A 7,621-nucleotide genomic window follows, 5' to 3' on the forward strand; every position below is an offset into this window, starting at 1 on the left:
CAATACATACAAACTTGATCCAATTAATACTAACATCTTCAGATATCTTATCAGTAAGCCAGAACAATATCAGACTTTTCTTATATCTCATCTTACTCCTTTGATTTTGTTCTTATCCTTGTGATCTTGATCAACTGCTATCATTTCAAAGTAGTTTATCATCAAAAGATTATTTTGTAAAACTCATAGCAACCACAAGGCAAAAACTTGTATTTAGCAAATACAAATAAGCAAGGAATCAAACAATACATGATTGAAATTTTTGTCATGGAAAATACATTTTTTTCCTTTTGCTATTTCAGTAACCCTTTTCACTCAAATAAAGGATATTATATTTTTAGTTCCTGATTTATTTGTTCATTCTTTTACCTTTAAGTAGTTGTACTCAGGAGTTGACATGTAACAATTTATGAATACATTCTATTTTTTAATGTATAAATGACTCAATTAGGCTCTCAGTAAGTTTAAAACACTATTTTGAAAGGATAAATTCCATTTATTAGGGCAAAAAGAAATCTCACTAGCCTTGGAGCTGAGGAATAGCTTTGATTTGGAGTAGAATTTGTGAGTCCACAGCTTTCTGATCAGCCTTGCGCTGCTCTGTAACCTTGTATTTCTCTTTTCTGTGTGTCCAAGATCTCCTCCTCCTGGTGTCTGGGCTTCTGCAGCTGCTGCTTCTTGAAGTAATCATTGGTGAGGTGTTTGGGGATTTTCACCTTGCTGATATCGATTTCTGTGGAGGTGTCAATAACAAACTTCTGGTGTGTTCTGCACAGAGGAACACGATAGAGGGACCGAGGCCCAGTCACAAGTAGTAAGCCCCTGCCCAGCTGCCTCAAGACAACCACTCCCTTGCCTCTGTGGGGCGCAGCGGGTGAGGAGGACGGTCCCTGGAGCCATGCTGGGCAGCAGCCTTCGCCCATGCTCTCTGAAGGGCTTCTTGCCATGGCTCAGCAGCTGCCAGGCACATCCTCCGTGGTAGTATCTGGGCATTTCCCGAAGCTTAACCACCGGGTACTTCCGTTCTTGTTACCACCAACTGGTTTTGTGACAATCGCGAGACCCTTCTCCTTGTTTTTCTTTTCAACCTTGGACTTAGCAGCCGAGTACTTCCTCTGTATACACGGCTTTTCTGGAGCGCCTCGCAGACCGGGAGTATCTGCCAGTTCCTCGGACCAGGACCGGCTTTTGCTGCAGTGGGGCTTCCCTTTCTTGGGCTTTTTAGCCTTAGGTGTAGCCTTCTTCATCTTGCCATCGGCATAAGCCTTCTTGGCTTCAGGTTTCTTCTCCTTAGTGCCCTGATTCTCAGCCTTTTCACTCACTCGCTATCTTGCAAGACCAATACATTATATTTTGATTAATGTCATCCCTTGCAGCGTTCTCTCCCATCTCTCCCTTCCCTCTCCTTCCCGCACTCTTTTAATTTTTGTCTGCATTTTCTCCTCTTCTCTTCATTTGTCTACCCCTTTCCTCTTGACCCCACCCACCTACTTCCTGGTGTTAAGGTACTATCCAGGGTAAGAAAGGTGCGTTGAGCTTCACTGAATGCTTAAAACAGCCATATCTAAAATGTACTAAAATATAAGCCCTAGTATTAAGACATTTCAGTGTATGTTTAAGACATCCACTATTAGGTGAATCTGGCATATAATCAAGGGTAGTGTTTTCTCCTGTAATATGGGAAATGTATATCTACATTTTTAAATTATTCACAAATATCTTATCAGACTAATCAATTTGTCATAAGGAGAAACCTAGTAATGGCATTTTCTCAAAACTCCCTAATCAATCCATGACTACATGAGACTTCTAGAATCTGAAAATGGAAATGCTATCTATTTTATGCAAAAAAATGAATTATCAGTCCTCTACCTCTGCTAGATAATTTATAGCATCAACACGTGCATTTTACACACACTCAAACACACACACGCACACACAAACAAACATCAAATTTTACCAATGATGAATAGACTGAATAAAAGCATATAATGCAAATACTCAGAAATAGACATTATAATGTGTTCTACAAAATGTTAATTAAAACCTTACAGAGAATGTCAAATAAAAATTTTTGTTTTACAATCAATAAATTTGCAACTTTTAACTACTGAAAATATATTTAGTTATAATAAGTTTAATAAGTTTAATACACAATATTTTGTGTATACAATATCATAACATTTTTATGAAAGTAACAAAATTTCAGTGGCAAGTTAAAGGTTTGTTTTTTTAGGTTAGTAGTAATATGGGCATTGTGAGTTTGATGTTATGCTTATTAATTAAACTTTTCTCACTAATTCTCTGGGCTAAGAATCATTCAAGAATAAAACTAGTAGTCAGTAGATAATATAAATATATAAACTTGGTTATGGTTAATAAAAATTTGGAGAACAAGAATTGAATGGAATGTTATAATCCAGTCTCTGAAGTATAACAGTAAGAGATGATCCACACATAAGAGATTCATTTATCCTTCTTAGAGAAAAAGTGAGTGCAAAATAGAAAGAACTAAGAAGTATTTATCTTGCATGCAGTTTTTTCATGAGATCACTTCCAGTATGAGAACCTCCAGTATGGAAGGCCAAGTATAAGTATTCCTTACTACAGAAAAGATATGTTACATCTTTTAAACAGTCATCTAGTGGAAGCTACAAATAAAATTTGGGTACAAGGAACTTCTTAACTCAGAAATTATACTCTTTAGACTGGTTATGTTCATCCACAGTTTATTATATACAAACAAAAAGCCATCTCAAATATGAAGGGAATCTACCCAATATAAATTATTCAACTATTTTTTAATGTTTTTGTTGCATTGTTAGCCACTTCACTTTGCTTTCCTTTCAAGGTTATTCTTGTAAAGGCTCACTCATGGTGATCACTATCAGAGATTTATTATCTCTCTTCCCAGAAAAGAAAGATACTCTGTAATCTCAGCCAGCCTCACATTGACTCTCATCCTAGTTTCAATGTATTGAAACTCAACATGTTGAGTTTATAAATTAAATCAACAAATCAGTCAAAATGGGGGTATAATTGAAAGATTAACAAGATGAATTCATTTATTAATATGAATTTTCACTGTGCATAAAAGACCTATGTCTGGGTATCTACCTAGGATTGTAGTTTTAACGTCATCACTATCCTGCCTTAATCTTCATTTATTATATACATATATATATATATACACACACATATATATATTTTAATATTCCTGGAGTTTGAATCCGGGGTATTATGCTTGCTAGACTGGCTCAGTACCACTAAGTTAGAATTCTGGCCCTGTTTTTCACTGGTTATTATTGTAGGAAAGGATCTTGCTTTTCTACCACTGTGAACCTAACCTCTGGCCTACCTACTTTTTGGCTTCCCATACTTGCTGGGAAGTTTTGCATCACTGCAACCATCTTCTCTCCATGCAGAGGAAGTAGTTCAGATACTTTCTGCCCAAGTTGGCCTGACACTGACACAATCCTAATCTTACTCTCCATGTAGTATGGGACTTCAGGCATCTCAGTAATATATTAAAAAAGAAAACTCACAAACTTTTCTACCCATGCTGCCTCAAATCATGATCCTCCTTTTTCTCAACCTTCCAAGTACATAGGGTTACAAGCATGAGTTATCACCTCCTGGATGTGTCCTGGATCTTTTTACAACCACTCCTAGCAATTCTGACCCCATTACTGTCTTACAGATGATTGGGTATGAATGATCATTGAACACTCTAAATAAGATGAGATATTTATGGTGATCTTTAGCAACTCAGCTTTACTAAAGTTTGTTTCTGTACTTGTACATGTCAATGAGTGATTCCCCAGGCCTGTTCATAAATCTCTCACATGTTACAAAACAAACAATATAACAAAAAGAGAGCCCTTTTGTTGTATTGTTTGTTTTGTAACATTGTTTGGTTGTTTGGGAAATATGTTTTTCTCAAAATTTCTACGCATTCTTTCTGGATAAACATTAATCCATATGGGGGAAAAAAGAAAGGAAAAAAGAAAAGTAGTTCATAAGACAGACTATGAGGTTAAATAGTCCATGTTAAAAATCAACTTAATAGTCTCCAACCATCAACCACAGGTGCTAGGCACAGGCCAAGTGTCAAACACTGATAGAGGCTGACTATTAAAAGGGTCCAAATAAAGATGGTACCTTCTGTAGACCTGCTCAATGCAGTAATGGTAGAGGAGACAGTGGTAGGAATAGTGATTTTAATATGTGATGACTTAAAAATTTATTTGGATATCTAATTAGCTCTAGGACCAAAGCTATCAAATAGAGAGGCTTTTGGTTCTACTCATGTTTTTAAAAAGAAAAACAAGTCTCATGATTATTATTATATATCAATATGTTCTAGTTCCACAAGAAACTATAATGAAGATGGATAGAAAACATGGAAGTAACCTAAAATGAAAAAAAATTCAAGAATAGGAATAAAACCAAGGCATGGCAGAATATCTCATAATATCAAAATATCATGAGCAAAGTAAAAGGCTAGAAGATGCTCTACATCAGCTCTTTCAGCCCCTGGCCCGCTGGTTAGTAAGGTGAAGCACTAGCCTGGAGCCGGTGCAAGTCCATTTCAAAGGAGCAATGGGACAGTGACTTCCGATTCTACCCGCATCGGCCTAAGAATCCCATTTATCATCTTAGTCTTAAAACCTAGGCTCTGAAATTCACTTGAACAAGAAGAAAACCTCAGTGACTACATTTGCCTCAGAGCAAGGAACTATGTAAATGGCTTAAATGCAAGCCTCATGTTTTATTTATTGAGGTTCAAATGATAAAAATTTAAGAGCAGTGTCAAGTAAAGCAGATACATGGTTTTAAAGGCTTTGCATATTTCTGCTGTCAGTGAAGCACCAGCTTTTCTGAACAGCATCACTTAACCTCTAAGTATCCTTTCTTTACAATAAAAGTCCAGTTTCTCTTTTTTATTTATCAAAGAAATTATGTTTTTAGTTTTGGTGAATTATAGATGTACTTATTTGAATCTGTGTTTTCAAGATTATAGGATGTGCCAGATTAAGACAGAAAAGCAGTAACTCTATATTTTAAAAGGTCCAATTTCTTTCCCCACAGGATTTATCGAAGAAATAGTAGGGGGAAAGACTAAAAGGGACTTTTCAAAGAAAATGTATTGTGAAGTATTTGTCATGGACATGATCAGAATGTATAAGGATTCAGATTTCAAGAAACCACAAAACCTTACATTTACAGTAAAAGTGAGATGATTAATCTTGACTGCCAACTTGATGAGTACCTGTGAGGACCATTTCCAGAAAAGATTAACAAAGAGAGTAAGGTTTGCCTGAGAGTACATAGCCTGCTCCAATAGGCTGAGAGCCTGGAAAAAATAAAAGGAGAAGATGGAGGCCACTAGTGCAGGCATGTTTGCTTTCTCTCTGCTTCCTAGCCTTCATGTGGTGAGCCGCTCTGCTCCACAATGCCTTCTTTATCATGATGGATGAAAAGCCCCTTAAACTAAGAGATAAAATAAATTTTCCTTTGTTTGAGTCCTTTCTGTTAGCTATTCTGTTGCATCAATGAAAAACTAATGAACACAAAGAGGGAGACAAAAATCAGAAAATAAACTAGATGACCAAGACAGAGCAGAGCTACCCACACTGTAAAAGTATAGTAAAGGAGAATTCACATGCTCTGGATGGGCTTAGAATGTTTTTACTGAACCTGGAAAGCTTCCCAGAAGTTACTCATCCCATTGTCTGATTGTGACTCATTTTTCAGCTAGGAAAAGTGGTGATTCCTGAAGGCTATCAGAAGCAATAGGACTTACATGTAGCCAATGGAAAAATCTAATAATTTAAGTTATAAGGTATGTTGAATTTATACTAGAATGGAGAAATGTTATGATAACAAATATGGAAGAAATTTTCAGTACCCTGAAAGAAAGAGCAAGCTGACCATTCAGTGAAATTTTGCCAATTTTAGTGACATACAGTGGATATACAGTGGAGATATTTGATTTCCTCAGGCCAAGAAGAACATTCTAATGCTGAAGCATAGGCTATGACTTTTAGAGAAGTAGATCCAAACCACAGTTCTCACTTATTATACTTTCTAGCTGGCCTGGTACTGATGACCTACCCATCCTTGAGCATTACCTTATACTTCCTTCCTATCCCAGCCAGATATTTAGTCCTGTCTACCAATCATGTGGTTCAAGGGTAGATACAAACTTCAGAGTCACCAACCATGTGACTGCTTCCCAGATTCTGGAAAGGACACCCAAGTTCCAAACTCTTTCCAGAGCAGAGCTTTATAAGGTGAACAGAGGTCAGAGTTCCCTTCTAACCTTGGTATGACCTTCACTTATCTAGCCCTTCACTTAGCCTTCTATTAGTATTATATTCTTCCTCTTTTTAAAGCAAAGAATTTGTTTTAACTTGCTTATATGGGCAATTGAGATCCTAATGTGTGAGAAAAATAAATGTAAAGATTTATTATCAAGATGTTTTAAGGCTTTTAAAACTATTATCATTTTGCAGCAGATGATATTTTTGAATGTCAGAATCATTCTCATAGCAACCCTCTAGAGAACAAATTATAATCATTACTAAATCCCTGTGGTAATGGTCAGGCATTCAGGAAGACAAAAGAAATATGTACATGAATAATTGTCAAAGGAAACCAAATTTCAGTTACATAGGAGGAATAAATGAGATCCATTGTTCAAAATGGTGAGGACAGTTAACAACAATGTATTGAATGCTTTAACTGTCCTTACAAAAAAATAAAAATGTGTGGTAATGCATATGTTAATTATCTTTAATTAGACAATGTACAAAAGCTAAACTTAAAAAGAAAATATTACATGACCTCACTTGTAAACGGAATCTGAAAAGGCAAGCTCATAGAAGTAGAGAGAAGAATTGTGCTTAACAAAGCATTGGGGAAAGGAAATAATGATAAAAAGATAATGTTGATCAAAGGCTACAAGACTTCAGTTACAGAGAAGGAAAAATCTTTAGTGACCTATCCTACAGAACAGTAACCATGATAAACAACAAGGCACTCTTTATTTCAAAACTGCCAACAGAGTAGATTTTAAATATTTTCACACTAAGAATTATAGGAGGTGGTAATTCCTTAAAAAGGGATTGATTTAATGATTTCACAATGTAAAAATACATCAAAACAAAATATTGTTCATCAACAAAAAATAGAATCTAACATATCATGTTTTATATGTCATAAATACAATTTTATTTGCTAACAAAAATACATTAAAACAATACTTTCACAAATATCCCCAGTATATATGTAAACCTTTAGCACAATACCTGGAACATGTTAAATATGTACCGATCACTCTTAGTGCTTTTCTGTTTTTGTTTTTTTGTTGTATTTATTATTGTTGTGCTGTGTAAGACTGACCTGGAACTCACCAGGTATCACAAACTGGCCTCAAACTTGCAATCCTCCTACTTTAGCCTTCCTAGAGCTTAGATTACTGAGATTACCACCAGGGCCAACTATTTACTGTTATTTTAAAATAATTATTTATATTGCTAATTATGACCGTGGAAGTTTAATATTCAAAAATGGGTACAAATATTATGACATTGTGACATGAGAAATTATCTTTTAC

At 35.6% G+C, this 7,621-nt stretch overlaps 1 pseudogene; it reads right to left on the reverse strand.

Moving 5' to 3' along the window:
• Nucleotides 1–464: 464 nt before the first annotated feature.
• LOC122108677 lies at nt 465–1,312 on the reverse strand (annotated as a pseudogene).
• Nucleotides 1,313–7,621: the final 6,309 nt, after the last annotated feature.

The sequence above is a fragment of the Dipodomys spectabilis genome, unplaced genomic scaffold (assembly GCF_019054845.1).
Source record: "Dipodomys spectabilis isolate Male_0828 unplaced genomic scaffold, ASM1905484v1 ptg000063l, whole genome shotgun sequence".
NCBI lineage: Eukaryota > Metazoa > Chordata > Mammalia > Rodentia > Heteromyidae > Dipodomys > Dipodomys spectabilis.